Here is a 20,719-nt window from a genome sequence, read left to right on the forward strand (position 1 = left end):
GTAGCTTTGGCGACATAAGGTTGCTACAAATCCTTGACATTGCTATGATCTCATCCAGGTCTTTATTCCCCACCCCCAGAAAAATCCTGCTGGTATACATTTACAGAGATCATCTGAAACATCACTGAAGCAGCATTCTGTCTTGCATTTCAAAAATGAACTCAGTTTTGGTTCTGGAATGATAACACTGAGAATCAGCCAGTTGAGAGATTTGCTTAATTTCCCATATTATTTATTCAGGCCAAATTTTTATTGGAAACCAGTCTGGTTTTCCAATAAATGATCCAGAAAGGTAGAGCAAGACTTTCATTCTGTCACACAGCTAAACTTTCTCTCTTTTCCAAAATAAGTTTCCTGTTTACATATCAATCAATGCATTTTTAAATTACTGCCCTTGCTCAGGAGAGAACTGGGGCATGACTCAAACATTGACTAGGCTAGTATTCCTCTTACCACCAGATGCAAGTTGGATTGCCCAGGGTGAAATTCCATCTGTGTGGCCACTCGTGGGGAACTTACTCCTCTTCCCCTATTAGTTAGCAGAGATCACCTTTCTCTCCTGTACCACTTAAAATGTGTTGGTATGAGGAATGAGAGAAGAGTGTGTACAGAATGAAAGAAAAGCTACACATTTATAATTTGAGCATTTTTTGAGACTGTAGCGGGGGGGGGAGTTACCTTGAGAGGGCAAAAAAAAGTTGCTTTGAGAGCTCAGAAGGAGTTATTTAGGCCTAATAGTGATTTTAGTACTACACTTGATCTTAGCCAAAAGGCCGAGAAGCGATAGTGATTTTAGTACTGAAGGTGAGACTTTAGGAACAGAGCTGGGAAGGGAGGAAAAGGGAAGCTAAAAGCTCAAATACCCTGCAGATGAAATGACAGAGAGAAGAGGGGAGGGGAGGGGAGGGGAACAGGGGAAGGAGAGTGGACTGGAGGAAGAGAAGTAAAAGAAAAGAAAGAGCAAGAGCAAAATCTGGGCAAGACATAAATTTCTAACTACTGGGAACAGGTAACCAGGAATAATTTACTGGCTGCTGTGGAAACCGCTCTTTGTCCCTCCACACCATTAAAAGTTTGTGATGCGTATGTGTCTTGTGTGAGAGGTTTCAGTGAAATTAGAAAGACTGAGTTACAAGTCTAAATAGGCACAAATGAAACAAGAGTCATGTAAAGTCAGATAAGGAAGACTAAAAGATTAACGGAAAGAATGGAGACCTTGAGGACACAGGTTAAAAAGAACTGACAAAATTTTTAGGGAAGACATGGCATTTTCACATGATACTGAACAGAGACATCCAGCCAAGTAAGTTGAATCTCATAGCACAAGAGGATATCAGCTGATATTTGGTCACATACATTAAAAATAAGTATTTTTTTCTGTATAAATGACTGAGTTAAGCACTTAGAGAGTTATATGATAGCTAAACTATGGTATGCTATATAAACAAAGCTTAACCATAACATACTAAAGCAAATAAAATAACAATATGTATACATCTATGGTAGAGCTCTCCAAAATGAGATCCAAATGCAGCAGAAAATTTTCTAGTTTTTTACTATTTCATTTTATCTGAGGAGTTAAAATAGGCACCACATACCTTATATGTAAAAGTCAGGACTATTTCAGTACCAGTGACAAAAAGCAAACATATACTAACACAAATATGGAAACAAATGTTTGGCTTCTTTATCTTGAATTTAAATTCAAGAGCTTTAAGACCAAGTGTTCAAATGTCATCAGGTTACTCAGTTCTTTCATCTGTCATCTTTTCAAACTGTTGGCTTGATTTTAAGGCAGATCTTCCCTATGTTGTGGTATTGATGGCCACCTGCAGCTCTAGCTATCCCAAGGAGAAAATAATTTCATTCTTGAAAACATCAGCAAAAATACCATTGGCTCAGTTTGGGTCATGTGTCCATTCTTAATACAATCATTGCAGCAAGATTCAGAAAAGAACTGGAAAAGTAGATAGGGTCAGGAATGCTAGAGTAAACTCTTTGAAAGTAAAAGACTGTTCATTTATAGTTATGCAGATATGAATTTTATAGTAACTCCCCTATAGGCCAAAATCAAGAAAGAAGCCTGAACTCAAGTTCATAACAAAGAGTCTTAACTTGTTTTCAAATCTGTTTCATTCACATGGTTTTGGTCGGCTGCTCTTTCACTTTTGATAGCTTTCACAAAGAAGCTATTTTTGGAAAGATATTAATAATGAATGAGAAAAAAATTTTTTGTAAACTTTCAACAAGCACATATGTAGTTCACTGTTTTTCTATTTTTATTTATAGCAGATTTGTGTTTCTCTTTATATGATCATCTTTTATAACATAAAATTTTCATAGATGTGTGTACAAAATGCTATTACCAAACTAGATTCCAGTTTCTAATATTTTGCAAAGATAACACTTTAAAATTAGTAAAATTATAAAACTGCTTAAATATACTTTCTAGATAATTCTTTTACTCTATTGTCATCATAAATTCACAATTAATACTTAGATCTTCTTGGCTAAAATTATTAAAACAAATAAATAGCAAAGAGATGTTTTGTTACTGTAGGGATAGAATTTTAACAGTTAATTTTTCCTCTTTTTACCCTCAAGTTTTTCCTCAAGTGAATACATATATAGGTCCGCATATATAGGAAAAGATGGGATAGGAAAAAAAGGGTGAATTATGTTTGGCTATTTATAAGAAGACAATTGTATTCATAGTTTATATAGACATTATCTATAAACCTAAAAAACTTGCATAACTTAATTTTATGTTAAGTCTAGTTCAAAGAACTGCTTAACTTTGCCAAAAAATATGGACACTTGGTAAAAGCAAACAAGTAATACAGTAATGTAATTTTAAAGCTAAACATTGAAGTTATCAATATTTATATACAATGCATGTTTCCCATTTAATCATAATCACAAATTTAGACCAGAAATGCATTGAAAGTCATCATTCATTTTAAAATGATTCTTTACAGAAATACAGAAAAAAACTTTATTTAAACTTATTTTCTGTATTTATTTGTAGGTTAATGGCAGAAGGAAAAGATAAAGTTTAGCTAGAAGAGATAAGGAGGATTCAACATGTCTATCTCCAAATATTTAAAGGATTCATGCATCAAACAGACCAGCCTAATTTCTATGGCTAAAAAAATATAGAATTGCAAGAAATAGAGGGGAGGAAGTGAGAGACTTTGGCTCAGATAAACAGAAGAAGTTTTCAGCAACCAGAGCTGTTCAAAACTGAATGCAAGGTCTCAGGAAATAATGAATCCCTTTTCAATGGGATTGTGTATGACTAAACTAAATGGTTCAGATATGATGGAGAGAATGCTAGGCTATGAATTAGGGTATGCGCTACCTCCAAAATATATCAATGTACTTCAAACCTGTTGCTTCCCAGATACTATTCATTCTTTTATCAAGAATCTGAAGATAGGGGGAAAAAAAAAGAATCTGAAGATAGGGGCACCTGGGTGGCTCAGTTGGTTAAGCAACTGCCTTCGGCTCAGGTCATGATCCTGGAGTCCCAGGATCGAGTCCCACATCAGGCTCCCTGCTCGGCAGGGAGTCTGCTTCTCCCTCTGACCCTCTTCCCTCTCGTGCTCTCATTCTCTCTCTCTCTCTCAAATAAATAAATAAAATCTTAAAAAAAAAACAATCTGAAGATAGGTGCTTTTCAATTGTTAAGAACAGATACTTACCCAAATCACTTAAAGTAAATGTTAAATAATCCATGAAACTGTAATGGGAAATCATGTTGTAAAATAAAATTCAAATTTGCATGCAGACTCTCAGGAATAATATTGATATTTTAATTGACAAGTAGTTTATCCTTTCATTTTTTGGGGGAAGGAGCAAGTTTTAATACATCATCCATTCTGACAAGTTGCTAGCCAGTCAAGCAACCATTTTTTCATTCATCTATAAATATAAAATGAGCATAAATTACGTGCCAGGCCTTTTGCTAAAAGCATGAGATACATTAGTGATCTTGCCATCATGCAGCTCTCATTCTAATGGGGAAGCCAGACCAAAAGCATGTTAACAAATAAATTAATTTAACTTAAATGAGGGGTGGGAGTAAATAGGATAGTCAAGAAAGGCCTTTCTGAAGACTGATATTTATCTTGAGACTTGAAGTTGGGAGGTGTTAACTTTGGGAAAATAATGGCAAGGAGTATTCCAGAGGAGCAAGCATCAGCAAAATTTTTGGAGGCAGCAAAGAGCTGGCCAAATGGAAGATAGGAAAGAATGCCTTTATGGTTGAAGTCAGAGAGAGGAGAATGACATGAGATATAAATGTGGAAGGAGGCAGGTACCAGATTCTGCATACATGGAGTTTGGATTTCATTTTAAATGCAGTGAGAAGCCATTAAATATTTTTAAGTCAGGAAGAAACATGATTTGATTATTTTTTTAGAAGACTTCAAGGATGGATGAGTGAGGAATATATTGAAAGAGGGAAAGAGTAGAAGCATGGAGACAAGACAGAGAAAATGAAGAGATTTCAGATAAAATTTCAAGACAGAATTGTTAGGATATGCCAGTGAATTTTAGAGCTGTGTTTTAGGCAATGCTGAAACCATAAAGCAGTTTTGGAGCTTTGCTTAATAATAAGGGTAGCATAATACCCTCTAGTTCCATCCACGTTGTTGCAAATGGCAAGATTTCGGGGGTTTTCTGATGGCTGTATAATATTCCATTATGCTAAGCGAAATAAGTCAATCAGAGAAAGACATGTATCATATGACCTCACTGATATGAGGAATTCTTAATCTCAGGAAACAAACTGAGGATTGCTAGGGGGTGGGAGGGATGGGGTGGCTGGGTGATAGACATTGGGGAGGGTATGTGCTATGGTGAGCACTGTGAATTGTGCAAGACTGTTGAATCACAGATCTGTACTTCTGAAACAAATAATACATTATATGTTAAAAAAAAAAGATAGTAGGAAGGAAAAATGAAGGGGGGCAAATCGGAGGGGGAGATGAACCATGAGAGACTATGGACTCTGAGAAACAAACTGAGGGTTCTAGAGGGGAGGGGGGTGTGGGGATGGGTTAGCCTGGTGATGGGTATTAAAGAGGGCATGTTCTGCGTGGAGCACTGGGTGTTATATGCAAACAATGAATCATGGAACACTACATCAAAAACTAATGATGTAATGTATGTGATTAACATAACATAATAAAATTTAAAAAAATAATAATAATAAGGGTAGCAACCTCTCTTCAGTGGTAGCAGCCTAACTACCACTGTTTGTTAACAATAAATCCCCACCAAATAAGAGCCAAGAGGACTCACAGCATTTCCCCCAAACAAAAGTAGTACTGTTCTCACCCAAAACAAACAAACACAAAAACTATATATAAATATGTGAGTTGATGGATGATTAATTAAGTAGATGGGAGGAATCTTTTCAAAATGTATACATATATCAAATCATCACGATGTGCACTATAAATGTCTTACAATTTTGTCAGTTATACCTCAGGAAAGCTAACAAAAAAAGTAATATGCTGCATTGATCTAATCCATATAGGTTTCACTCATTTCCTTAATTTTTTTAAACCACTGTAGGTACTGGCTAACAAATTGTGTGACAAATAAGTTAACAATAAGTTTAAAAAAAAAACAATAATACATCTGAATAGCTGTTTACCACAGTGCTTTGTCATTCTCTTTTTTCTTTTTTTTTTTGAGATATATCAAGTTGTGCAATAGATACTATCATATCTGTTTTACAAATAAAGTAACTAAGGGTCACAAAGTTTAGGGGACCTGCCTAAGGTTACAACAGTGCAGGTGCTCAAACCTAGGTCTTCTAACTCTACCATAAACCCATTCCAATATATAACACTGTCCTCTCAATGCAAACTGAATCTGTCATGCTTTCCCTCATGCTTAAATACGAATTTGTGTAAAGTGGCTATATTCAAAATTCTAATACCAAGCTGGTAGGAAGTATCACAAAAAGAAGGGAACTTAGCTTCTTTACTCAAACCTTGGCCTTTCTGCTTAGCCTGAAAATTAGTGCTGATTGTGACAGAGGTTTCCATAGTGTAGGCACTAGTCTCTCATGAACTGGATTTACACCAACACTTAAAACTGAAAGCCATTAGACAACAGTAACTTAGGTCACTTTTGTTATCATTAAGAATTTATGCGGCACTTTATATTTGGAAAGGGGTCAATGAAATGTAGACAGATCTGCATGCTATTGAAATGGACAAATCTGTCCTGGCATCTCAGCAGCACACTCGTTTCATAATACAGTTTTCACTCTTTTTGATTTATGACAGAATATAGAATTTATAATGTAGTGCACAGTTTAAAACATAGAGAACCTTCGCTCATGCAAACCAGGAAAAACACCATGTTTCGTTTTTCTTTGTGTTTTTGAAGTTAATAGCTTTATCATTAACTATTCCAGGGCATCGGTAATGTTATAAGAGATCCAATTTACTCCTTGGTCCCCAGGTATTAAGGGGAAGAAAACACTGAAGTAAGCACAGCAGGCTCACCTCTTATTGAAACGATTTAGAATAGTTTGATGGCTGTATTCTTGAAGTCAAGGCACATGCAGGTTTCAATTCATAGGTCTGCCTCATAATACTTCTGTGACTTTAGATAGATAACTTTCCTGCACCTTTGTTTTATCAACATTTCTGAAGGAATTAAAGAAAACATATGGGTGTTACTCATTACTTTTGGTCACCCAGCGTGACCTAACTCCCATGAACTGAAACTCTAATTCCAGATAGTCTCCTTTCTTTTCTATTCTTCCTTGTGACTTTGATGCAGGCACCTTATTTGCCAATCACCAAAATCACCCTGGATATTGATTCATCAGCTAGTGATGCAAAGAAATGGTGAGCCCCACAGAAGTGGCAGCTGCAGGGCAGAGGTTGGCAGTGTTGGCAGCAAAATGCACTCTCTGATGCCCATTTTATCAGAAATGTACATGTGGGCATTTGGATGCAGGAGAGGAGGCAGCAGCATCATTGCTGAACCAGTCCTGCTGCATGATTTGGGGTTTTTCTCCTGGTTGCTTTGCCCTTTCAATGACACTTGGGTTTTTAAATAACTTAAGAAAATTCCTATTCCACATAATTCGTCTTATGATGCTTGTACCAAGGAACCATGACTTATAATAAAAATAATTAATTGGGCACCTGACAATATCTTAGGTATGAGTTTTGGACTTTAGGAAGTACTTTCTTATATATGATTTCCCTTAGCTAAGAGTAACACAAAGATAAGCAATTTACAGGTGAAGGAACTGGTGGTCAGAGAGTTCACATGATTTTTCTCAGGATTATATTTAGGAACCAGCAGATTTAATCTTTTAATTTTCCTGATGATATATCTGATATTTCTTATTAAACCATAACTTTTCAGACATGGCATTCAGGCAGATTCTGGAGTATTAATCTTGATAAAAAACAATAATGAATATTTAAATCATATGATGCTGCATATCAGACAACCCCATTTATGCAGAGCATCCAGCTGCCCTAAAATAATATACTCATTATGGTTATTACAACAAAGCTTTATATAAAGTTTGTGTAAAGCAGATATCTTGACTCATCTCTGTCAGTCTCTAATGTCCTATTATATTTTATAAAACAAAAATATATGATTTTCTGATTTTAAAAAAGCAAACATTAAAGTGTAAAAATCCTATATTTAATCTAAAATATTCCAAATTAATTTGAAAATTCACTGATTCCTATGGCATACAAATATATGAATCTAAATAAGTATCTAGAAGTATTCAAACATATTGTCCTAGAAATTCCCAACATTTTATTCAAGACATATTACACTACAAATACACTACTTATTTCCTTAAAAATCTATGGATACAAAACTGCCCACAAATAACTCACTTATGGAAAATCATACTGAATTGCTAGCAAGAGTCTAAATTGTTATAACCTTGGGTTATGGCACAAACTCATAAAGTTAAACATGTGCAAAACCTGTAACTCAGAAATCCCCCTTCTATGCATCTACCTAGAGGAGCTCTTGCATCTGTCCAACCATGAGTCATAGCCAAGAATATTAATTGTGGCAACTGTTTATAACAAAATATTGGAAGTAAACCAAATGTCAGTTAGTGGGAGAATAGATAAATTATGGTATGTTCCTACAATGGAATATAAAACATTAAAAAGAATAAACTATAGCTGCAAACAACAACATGGATGAATCTCAAATACACGATATTAAAGCAGAAAAACAGTAAGTCAGAAAATAAATCATACTTTATGATTTCATTCATCATAGTTCAAAACCAGACAAATTCTAAATAATATTTTCTTTAGGGTTATATACAAATGTAGTAAAACTCTAGAGGAAAGTAAGTCTTTGATTAACACAAAAATTCAAGGTAGTTTTTACCCCTGGAGAAGTCAAAAATGTGAAGAGAGCCTTTAAAAAATATTGGTGGTGGAATCTGATGAGTGATTATTTTATTATTTGTACCATAATAATTTAAACTATAAATATGACATAATTCTTAATATAATAGCGTTTAACTCTAAGCATACATGTTAATTACCTACTAATGATCTTAAGTGTTTATTGAAAGGGCTCACTGGACCAAAGGGTTTATACTCCTGGGACAGCCTTTTAATAGTAAAGGGTATAGTACAGCAACAGCAAAAGAATATAGGAGCAGGAGAATTAAATTGTCTGTAGATACCAATTCAGGCTTCTTTGTTCTCTTTCCACTGCTCAAGTTGCATGGTATACATTGTATGCAGGTCTCCAATTGCTACTTCATACCTCTTCTTTTTTTTTTTCTTAAAGATTTTATTTATTTACTTGAGAGAGAGAGTAAGAGTGAGAGAGAGAGAGAGAGAGAGAGAGAGAGAGAGAGAGCATAAGCAGGGGGGGAGGGGCAGAAGGAAATGGAGAAGCAGACTTCCGGCTGAACAGGGAACCCAACTCAGGTATGGATTCCAGGACCCCCAGATTATGACCCAAGCCAAAGGCAGACACTTAACCAAGCGAGCTACCCAGGTGCCCCCCAGCCTCTTCTTGTAGTGGAGGTGTCTTATAGTGAACTGGTAACATAGGCACATTCTGACTATGTGGCCTCCCTTAACCACTGAAACCATATTTCCCCCTCCCCCGCCAGTGGCACTCCCTGCCCTGCTATAGGCCAGGCTCCACCAAACCAGGCCAGGCTCCACCAAACCAGGTGTAAATCATAAATCCAATTATTATTACTAAGCAATTCTGACAGGCTAAAATAACTCATGGAAAAATAAGAAACCTGAGGTTATAGAACATCATTTTTTCTTAATAGATTCCTTAGCATTGGTTATAAGATGCTATAGTTCTAAGTCAGTAGCTATAGTTATATGTCTGGGGCCAATCTAGACCAAGTGAGATTAACCCATGCTGTGCAGCATGTATCAAGGCACATGTACACCATCGGTATGGGAATATTGACTATATATAAAAAATATATTTAAATTTATATGACTAATTATTCACTGGTCTATTTCTACATCCATCCAATCTTTTTTTTTTTTTTTTTAGATTTTATTTATTGGACAGAGAGAGACACAGCGCAAGAGGGAACACAAGCAGGGGGAGTGGGAGAGGGAGAAGCAGGCTTCCCGCTGAGCAGAGAGCCCGATGTGGGGCTTGATCCCAGGACCCTGGGACCGTGACCTGAGCTGAAGGCAGACGCTTAATGACTGAGCCACCCAGGCGCCCCTACATCCATCCAATCTTGATGACTAATCTACTTAACCCGTATCTCTAGGCTTAGTCTAGCTGCAAATTTGGGACCATCTCTATTCCTAAGCAAGAACAAGATAGGAACTATCTTCCTCAATCTGCCTCAAATCTGCCTTGTCACCATTTCCTTTTTAACAACTTTTGTTTTATTTCAACAATGACTACAGTAAGTAATACCACTTACTAAGCAGTGTTTGTACTAAGCACTGAGCTAAGTACAAAATATTTATTAACTCATTCAATACATACAACATGAAGTAATGAGGAAATTAAAACTCAGAGCATTTAAATAACTTTCTATATAACAAATGTTATCAGGAATGCTTTCAGCTACAAGTATAAAAAACTTGATCACAATACATTACATAAATTGAGACTAATTTTTCTCTCATAATAAGAAGTAAATAGCTGTGGCCCAGGTTGTACAATGATGTCCGTACCAGAACCTCTATGAGGCTTTTGGCCTTTTGAGTTGCAAGAAAGCTTCTAAAGTGATAACTGTTATGTTTGCATTTGACACATGAAGAAGGGAGAAAGGGGCAACATAAGCCAAAAGAGAAAAAAAAAGTCCTTTTTATCAGGGAAGCAAAATTTTCATATCAGCTGCTATGTAATGTAACACATTGTATAGATATACCACTATTTATTCATTCATCTTCTATTGATGAATAAGTAAGTTTCCAGTTTCTCACCATTGTAGACAACACTTGATTAGTTTTGTAATACAGCCAATGTGTACTTCTTCAAAATGTTCTTTAAAGTAGATGAAAAATCAGAATTGCTGAATATTAGGAAATGAGCATTTTTATTCACTAGATTATAGTCATGTTGCTCTGTGTAGCATCTATTTACTTCATTGGTATAGGAGTGTGTGATAGTGCATTTTTTTCTATATCCTTGCCAGTCCTCAATAATATTGAATTTTATCAATTTTTCAGTCTGATGAGTGAAATATATCATGTCATTACTACATTAGTTAGTATGTTCCTAATTGTCAGGGTTGTTGCTTTTTAAAAAAATAATTGAAATAAAATATACAAAACTTAAACTAATAATATAAAATTGCAAATATACCTATTACCAAATATTTTGTTATAATTGCTTTAAGATTTTTATGGTTTAAAAGAAATAAAATATTAGGACCGCCTAGGTGGTGCAGTTAGTTAAGTGTTGGACTCTTGATTTCAGCTCAGGTCCTGATATCGGGGTCATGAGATCGAGCCCCACATTGGGCTCCATGCTCTGTACAGAATGCTTAAGACTCTCTTTTTCCCCTACCCTCCTCCCCACGCCTCTTTCTCTCTCTCAAATAAAAAAATAAAATATTAATATTAATCTTAAATATGTAGGAGTGAAATTTTAGTATCTAGATATGTTTTATTTTAAGCCATATTTTCTTTGTGATATCTAATTTTATTTAATTTTGTTCTTTGCATACAACTTGATAATTAAAGCTTAGTGAAAATTGGTAAGATAGTCTTCGTGACTTTTATGATACTCAACCTTTGCTAATGTTCCATGAACACGTGAAAGAAAAAAAAAAGAACACTTTCTTTTTGTTGCTCACGGGAATCTACTTAAACCTACATCAAATTATAGTCCAAATATTCTATATTGTAGACAGTTTACCATCTATTTCATCTAAAACTTTTGTATTAAACTTTTGTACCATGGCAAAATGTTCTTATAATATTGTCTTTTTGTTTTGTTTTCTGTATTTCAAAGATGCATTATTAGGTGCCTACAAGTTTACTATTGAAATAACTTCTTTATAAATTTTCTTTTACCTTTATGTTTTTTTATCCATCCATTTGCTAAAATTCTATTTTGAAAGATGTTAATAATTTGTTTAGTACTTTCCTCATGTGTATTTCATTATTTATATTCATTTTCCCTGTGTCCTAATTGTTTAATTTTTTTTATTTATACTCAATTAGCCAACATAGTACATCATTAGTTTCAGATATAGTGTTGAATAACTTATCAGTTGTGTATAACACACAGTACTCATCACATCACATGCCCTCCCTTATCCCCATCACCCAATTACCACATTCCCCCCCACCTCCCCTCCAGCAACCCTCATTTGTTTCCTATAGTTAAGAGTCTCTCGTGGTTTTTCTCCCTCTGATGATTTCCCCTTCAGTTTTCCCTCCCTTACCCTATGATCCTCTGCGTTGTTTCTTATATTCCACATATGAGTGAAACCATATGATAACTGTCTTTCTCTGACTGACTTATTTCGCTCAGCATAACCTTCAGTTCCATCCATGTCGATGTAAATGATAAGTATTCATCCTTTCTGATGGCTGATTAATATTCCACTGTGTATATATATACCACATCTTCTTTATCCATTCATCTGTCAATGGACATCTCAGCCCTTTCCACAGTTTGGCTATTGTGGACATTGCTGCTATGAACAGTGATCCAAGGTGACTCTTTGGATCACTAAATTTGTATCTTTGGACCCCCAAACCAGACAAAGACCCATTCAAAAAGGAGAATTACAGACCAATCTCCCTGATGAACGTGAATGCCAAAATACTCACCAAGACACTAGACAACAGGATCCAACAGTACATTAAAAGGATTATTCACCACGACCAAGTAGGATTTATTCCTGGACTGCAAGAGTGGTGCAACATTCGCAACTCAATCAACATGATACATAACATTAATAAAAGGGCAAGAACTATATGATCCTCTCAACTGATGAAGAAAAAGCATTTGGCAAAGTACAACATCCGCATTAATAAAAGAAAAGACAAGAACCCTAGGAACCTCTCAAAAGCAGGAAAAGCATTTGACAAAATATAGCATCCTTTCTTGATTAAAACTCTCCACAGTGTAGGGATAGAGGGAACATACCTCAATATCATAAAAGCCACCTATGAAAAGCCCACAGCAAATATCATTCTCAATAGGAATAAACTGAGAGCTTTTCCCTTAAGATCAGGAACACAACAGGGATGCCCACTCTCACTAGTGTTGTTCAACACAGTACTAGAAGTCCTAGCCTCAGCAATCAGACAATAAAAAGAAATAAAAGGCTTTCATACTGGCAAAGAAGAAGTCAAACTCTCACTCTTTCCAGATGACATGATACTTTATGTGGAAAACCCAAAAGACTCCAACCCAAAATTGCTAGAACTCATACAGGAATGCAGCAGTGTGGCAGGATATAAAATCAATGCACAGAAATCAGTTGCATTTCTATCCACTAATAATGAGACAGAAGAAAGAGAAATTAAGGAATTGATCCCATTTACAATTGCACCAAAAACCATAAGATACCTAGGAATAAACCTAACCAAAGAGGTAAAGGATCCGTACTCTAAAAACTACAGAACACTTATGAAAGAAATTGAGGAAGACACAAAGAAATGGAAAAACATTCCATGATCATGGATTGGAAGAAGAAATATTGTTAAAATGTCTATGCTACCCAGAGCAATCTACACATTCAATGTGTCCTAATGTTTTAAATATGTTTTTTTTGTAAGCACATATAAAATTTAGTTTTAATTTTAAAACCAGTCTTATATACTCCAGATTTTAATATATGAGTTTAATTTATTTGTAATTATTATAATTGCTGATATAACAAAGTCTACCTTACTTTCATTTTCTGTTTACTGATATTATTTTTTCCTATTTGTCTTCTGTTGATTTGGTATTATTTATCCCCTCCTTCTCTTTTATCCCTCTACTCCATATTATACCAGAAGCTATAAAGTTCATTTCCATCTATATAAGGTTATAAATTTCATTTCCATCTACATAAGTGGTGACCCTAATTTTTTAGCATGTATATTTTACTATATATTTTCAAAGTTTAAACAGCTGCTTTTTACCAAAAGGGGGGGAAGCAAAACCCCATTCCTCTCAAATTATTATTAATTATTATACTGAGAATGCTTGTCTGTCTGTCCTTCTTGCTTTCTTTCTTTAATTCTACTCCTTTTCATTATTGTTGTAAAATATAAAATCCCACAGCCTCTGGTAACACTTCTCCCGTGGGCTCTGCATCTCTATCCATAGAAGAAAAAGGAGATGCTGAAGCTTCACATCTCAGGCAACTCTTCCATTACCCTCCCTTTGGTCATGACCCCAGCCTCACTAGCCTGAGCTACCTTGGAGTCTATCAGAACTAATCATGTCCTTTATTTCTGTTTACTTCAGTCCCCAAAGGAAGACTGCCATCTCTCATCACCTAGAATCCCATCCTTGTAAGGTTCCATGCACCTTTATGGTGACTCCATCTCCTACTTTATCCCAACTCCAAAGAATCTTCCATTGTTCCTGAAACAGGGATTTCGGTCTCCTTTAGTCTTGGTATCTTCTCTGAGCATTCCCTTAACCTACCTGTTTTACTTGAAACCTGATAGTTTTCTAACTACACTGGTTTCCTTGCTATTGTTTTTCTCCCATGGCTTTCAAGGTACCAATTCTGGAAGTGTGGTAGGTATTAGTCATTGTTACTTCCAGACCACTTTCTCTCCCTATTCCATTTACAAATAAAAATTGAAAAAAATATTTTAAGATTCATGTAAATATCTTCATCAGTCTTTATTCTTTCTTTTTGTAATTATCTATAGACTCAATATCTCATTTATTATTTTAGCTCCATAATAGGTCCCATATTTCTCATGTCAATATTCTTGGTGACTTTAAAAAACACATGAAGAGTTCTTGAAATATAGCCTCTGAGTTTCTTAACCTTCTCTATTCAGATTATCTTGATCTATCTCTACCCAAACTGTATACCCCCAGAGTTAAGATGATAAATTCTTCTATTATTAGCAACTGAAACTTCTCCATAATCTCAATGGCAATAATTATTCTCCGACAATCTCTGTTTTTTCTAGCTCATGCTCTCTAGAAGCCAAGAGCAACAACTTTTCTTCATTGCTGGGAACTTTAACCTTTTTCTCTAATAAATTTTCACTGTACCCTACCATCTCCATATCTCATTGCTGTTTTTAGTCCATGGTCCATTATTAAAACCACTTCATACTTATTCCCTGGTAATCTGATCAAGTCTTAATGACTTTGATACTATCTATATACTGATGATTCCCAAAAGTATATCTCCATTCCAAAGATCATGAGCTCCAGATTTGTTTTTCCAACTATTTCCTGGTCATTTCCAATCTGGATTTCAGATATTTTAACATGTCCCAATCTGAATTTCTAATTGACTTTTTCAAATCTGATTCTCCTCTCATCTTTTCTAGCTCAGTGAATGGCAATCTTCACCTTCAGTTGCTCAGATCAAAATCTTGAAATCATTTCTGACACATTTTTCTCTCCCAATCCACAACAAACTTATAGCAAATCCTGTTGACTCTGATTGCAAAGTATATATGCAGTCCTATCTCATAACTATCACTGTTGTCATCATAATCCGTGCTATCAGTATTATTGCAATAGCCTTCTGCCCCAGGAGTCAGCAAACTACTGCCTGAAGGCCAAATTATTTGTTCATATCATTTGCACATGAGTTGTTTATCTTTTACCCATTGATAAGTAGGCAACAGTCAAATATTCTGGTTACTAATAATTTATTAATAATATTTCTACTATATATTTTACAACTATTACCTCCTAAACTTGAGCTTGCTTTTTAACATTGTCTATGGTGTTATTGTATGTAATTCTTCACATTTAAAAAAAAATTACCAGCTAATTAAATTTTAAGTTCCCTGAGGGTATGGGTCTTGCCTCGTACAACTTTAATATCCTACTTTGCTTAACATATCATGAGTGATTAATCAATATTTGTTGATTGATTGATTTAAAATACTGCATTTTGCTTGAGTTTTAATACACAGCACCCAGGTAACAAAGAAATAAGATTCAGTAGTCTACACTAGTACTGACCTGTACCCTATCAGCAGTCAGAAATGAGCTTTGGAGGATAAGCTGGTTTCTCATGTTCCACTGTGTCAGAACTCAGGTACACAGGGCAAGAAGTAGGAAGCAGTGTATAAAAGCACAGAGGATTCCAGACAGAATCTTAAAGTAGTAAATGCACTTTCAAAAATGAAAAAGGTTTACTTCAAGGTCCTGGTTCCTTACACTGTTAGAAATATTATCCAGGAAAAGTCTTTTAGAGAAGCTCTGTTCACATAGTACACAATTTCATACACACAGGACAGTCAGGCTACTAGGGACTAGTTTTGTATTCTATAATTCATTTGCCACCTTCAACTGTTAGCGTATATGTATGTTTATGTAAGACTATATTTTACATTTATTACCAGATCAAATAATATATATGCAGCACCAAGAGAAAGTATTCCTACTGCCCCTGCAACAATATAATTTACTCCAAATTTAAAGAATAGGAGAGTTCCCTGCTTAGCCAACACATTTATCTCTGTCTCTCTGTCTCTCTCCCCTCTCTCAAAAGAAATAACTACCTTGAAAGTTCACTAAGTTCATAAGCCTGTAAATGAGTTCTACAGATAGTTAGGAGGGATACCATCCCAGCAAAATAAATCTGAGCAAAGAAGAGAGGAAAAGGTGCACAATGCTCCAAAAACTATATATGCATTAACATGAGGTTCACACTTGATTTTTATAAATAAGCTTCGGTTGGCTATCACATCTGTGTAGTCTGGTTAGAAAAAATCAAAAATGGTTTCTGAATATCATTAAGTCCAGTGGAAAACTATCATTTTACACAAAAAGAGAAAATATAAGAGATTACTCTGGGAGTGGCAAACACACACAAAATAAGACAGAAATTGGCATCAGGAAGAGAAGTACCTGAAGAGAGAGACAGAGAAAGAGGAACAGAGGTGCAGAGAGAGAGGAGTTAGAGATAGCAGGTTCTGAAGTGAAAGCTAGGAGAAAGTAACAGACTGAAACCAACTGATATATATACTCAGGGTATTCCTGTGAGTTATTTACTGCACTATGAAATATAGGCTGGTGTTCCCAAACATGTGTGATTCTAAGAATTACCGGGAAAGCTTTTATAAAATAGTGATTACCCAGATCTATCCCTCTATCTCTGAACCTCCACTTTTTGCTTCAAAATGGCAGTTGGACATCTTTTTTACATGTACATATATATGTATGTATGTATTTTTAAATGTGCTTGTCTGTTTATCCATATATGTGTGTGTGTGTGTATACACATTTATATCAAATATTAAATATGTATATGTAGGTATTTTTAAACTTTGTTTATATATATTAAATGTTTATATATAAAATGTTTAATATATACACATAAATATATACACATAAATAATGTTAAGTATGTCTGTGTGTGCACATATGTATGTATGTTCAGGAGATGAACCTGGTTTCCATACAGGAACTCATATTAATTTTGCTGGGCCATCAAAGAATGAGTGGAGAGGGATCTCTGTCCTTCTATCTACCTCCTGGCTTTCCCTTCACAAGAAAAAGAAACACTGGTTACATTAAATGAGGTTTCAGGTGTGATACTAAAATATATAATTCATGGAAGAAGCCCTCCCTTCTGCCAGGGTGATAAAAAAGGATACAATATAGAGTTCTATTAGGAAGATATAGCAACTTGTTGCTTTCTCTCTTCCCTTTTTACTTTTAATCTTTCAATTATTTCCTTTTTTAAATTTTATTATGTTATGTTAGTCACCATATAATACATCACCAGTTTTTGATGTGGTGATCCACGGTTCATTGTTTTTGTATAACACCCAGTGCTCCACGCAGTACGTGCTCTCCTTAATACCCATCACTGGGCTAACCAATCCCCCCCCCCCCCCCTCTAAAACCCTGTTTGTTTCTCAGAGTCCATAGTCTCTCATGGTTCATCTCTCCCTCCGATTCCCCCCCCCTTCATTTTTCCCTTCCTTCTCCTAATGTCCTCCATGATATTCCTTATGTTCCACAAATAAGTGAAACCATATGATAATTGAATTTCTCTGCTTGACTTATTTCACTTAGTATAATCTCCTCCTGTCCCATCCAAGTTGATGTAAGAGTTGGGTATTATTTGTTTCTTATAACCAGCTTGTGATGTTGGGATGTACTCAGTGAAATGTTCCTAATAATTTCTCACAAAATAGTTAATTTACAGTCTTCTGAAGCTTCAGTTGTGACTCCATCCATAAAACAGGGAAAATAATACTTACCTTATAGTTTAGGAAGAGCACAGAGAAATAATGTGTATGTGTCATTTCACTTGTAAACTAGCATAAAATATTATTTATATAGTTAGCTAAAGGTAAATTGTGCTTTGACAGCCAAGTTAGATTTCTAACATTACCTGATACTTTTTGATCATTCTTGTAAAACAAATCACAGTATGGTTTCTGGGTCCAGCCCACATTTCCAGACTCCTAACAAGGGCTTAGAAATTCAATTAATCATTTTTTTCACATTTTTCTGTTTTTTTTTCCCCACCCACTTACAAAGAGAAAACCAGCTAAATCTGTATTTAAAATTGTTCTGTGGAATACATCATCAGTCATTAGAATAATATAATCTTAGAGTTCGAGACTTCAGTTTACTGATCCATAGTGAAAGATATAAAAAAGAAACTAACTACATATTTTGAAAATAATTTCAAAAGATTCAACAAAGATACCTCATTTGTCTTATAGCTATATAATCCTGGAATAGTTATGTAAACTTATTCAGCCTTATTTTATTCATTTTTAAAACAATTATAATGATTATTCCTACCACATTTGTTATAAAGATTAAATGTGACCATTTACCTTGAACAAATAGCATAATTCCTGGCATATGTTAAGTGTTATGCAAAAGTTAACTATGTTGATTAACCATATACTCTAAAAGGAGAGAATTTATACCTAATAAATAAATAAAATAAATGTCTTGAGTCTCCTAATTTCTCCCACAATTCTTGTTTCATTACTTAATTTATACATATAAAATTTATTTTAAAATATGCATTTTAATGATTACAAAAATAACAAAGGTGAGAGGTTTTTCTGAAAGTCATAATCCTTAATATAAAAAACAGTATTGCAATATAAATATTATATCTGTTATAAATAAATGTATCAGTAAAATATGTTCTATTAAAGCATCTATATAAAAATGTATTAATTTTTTATTGATTTCTCCAATAAAAATGATGATGCTTATTAGAGGGTTTAGGAACATTAACGCGGCCTTAAAAGAAATTTTCACACCCAAATGTAAAAGTGAAACACCAATTCTTTTTTTTTCTTTGTATCTCAACTTAAGTTTTAATCACTAAACAAAACCCCAAAATCCAGTTACCATTTTGGCAGACATGTAGGTCTTGCTGTTACTTAGAAAAAATGTGTGGTAATTGCTAGAACTAATACATGAATGTGGCAAAGTCACAGGATATTAAACCAATATATAGAAATCTGTTGCATTTCTTAATGACAATAATGAAGCAGCAGAAAAAGAAATCAAGGAATCAATCCCATTTACAACTGCACCAAAAACCATATCTAGGAATAAACCCAACCAAAGAGGTAAAAGATCTATACTCTAAAAACTATAGACAACTATAAACTATAGAAGAAGACACAAAGAAATGGAAAAACATTCCATGCTCAGGGATTGGAAGAACAAACACTGTTAAAATGTCTATCTTACCCAAAGCAATCGACACATTTAATGCAATCTCTATCAAAATACCACCAGCATTTTTCACAGAGCTAGAACAAACAATCCTAAAATTTCTATGGAACCACAAAAGTCCCTGAATAGCCAAAGCAATCCTGAAAAAGAAAAACAAAGCTGGAGGCACCACAATTCTGGACTTCAGGTATATTACAAAGCTGTAGTCATCAAGACAGTATGTGGTACTGGCACAAAAACAGGCATATAAATCAAAGGAACAGATTAGACTAACCCTAACCCTAACCCTAACCCACAACTATATGGCCACAACTATAAGGCCAACTAATCTTCAACAAAGAAGGAAAGAATATCCAATGGGAAAAAAGATGGTCTCTTCAACAAGTGGTGTTAGGAAAACCAGACAACTTGAAAAAGAATGAAACTGGACCACTTTCTTAAACCATATACAAAAATAAATACAAAATAAATGAAAGACCTAAATGTGAGATAGGAAACCATTAAAATCCTAGAGGAGAACACAGGCAGCAACCTCTCTGATCTGGGCCATAGTAACTTTTTACTAGACATGTAACCAGAGGCAAGGGAAACAGAAGCAAAAATGAACTATTGGGACTTCATCAACATAAAAAGCTCCTGCACAGTGAAGTAAACAATCAATAAATCTAAAAGGCAACCTACAAATTGGGAGAAGATATTTGCAAATGACATATCTGATAAAGGGTTAGTTTCTAAAATATACAAAAAACTTATAAAACTGAACACCCAAAAACAATCCAGTTAAGAAATGGGCAGAAGACATGAATAGACATTTCTCCAAAGAAGACATACAGATGGCAAACAGACACATGAAAAGATGCTCAACATCCCTCACCATCAGGGAAATACAAATCAAAACCATGATGAGATACTGCCTCACACCTGTCAGAACGGCTTAAGTTAACAACGCAGTACACAACAGATGTTGGTGTGGATTCAGAGAAAGGGAAACTCTCTTACAGTTAGTAGAAATGCAAACTGGTGCAGTCACTCTGGAAAGCGGCATGCAGGTTCCTCAAAAAGTTAAAAATAGAACTACCCTATGATCCAGCAATTATACTACTAGGTATTTACCCAAAGGATACAAAAATAAAGATCTGAAGGGATACATGCATGATGTTTATAGCAGCATTATCAACAATAGCCAAACTATGGAAAGAGCCCAAATGTCCATTGACTAATGAATGGATAATGAAGACGTGAAATATATATATGTTACTCAGCCATAAAAAAAAATGAAATCTTGCCATTTGCAATGAATGGATGGAGCTAGAGTGTATTATGCTAAGCAAAATAAGTCAATCAGAGGAAGACAAAAACCATG

At 34.8% G+C, this 20,719-nt stretch overlaps 1 pseudogene; it reads right to left on the bottom strand.

Annotated features, from left to right (window-relative positions):
* Nucleotides 1-715: 715 nt before the first annotated feature.
* On the bottom strand, nucleotides 716-785 carry LOC112830252 (U2 spliceosomal RNA; annotated as a pseudogene).
* Between the last annotated feature and the right edge of the window lie 19,934 nt (nucleotides 786-20,719).

Source organism: Callorhinus ursinus, unplaced genomic scaffold, assembly GCF_003265705.2.
Source record: "Callorhinus ursinus isolate GAN/ISIS: 27379988/994484 unplaced genomic scaffold, GSC_fseal_2.0 scaffold27, whole genome shotgun sequence".
NCBI lineage: Eukaryota > Metazoa > Chordata > Mammalia > Carnivora > Otariidae > Callorhinus > Callorhinus ursinus.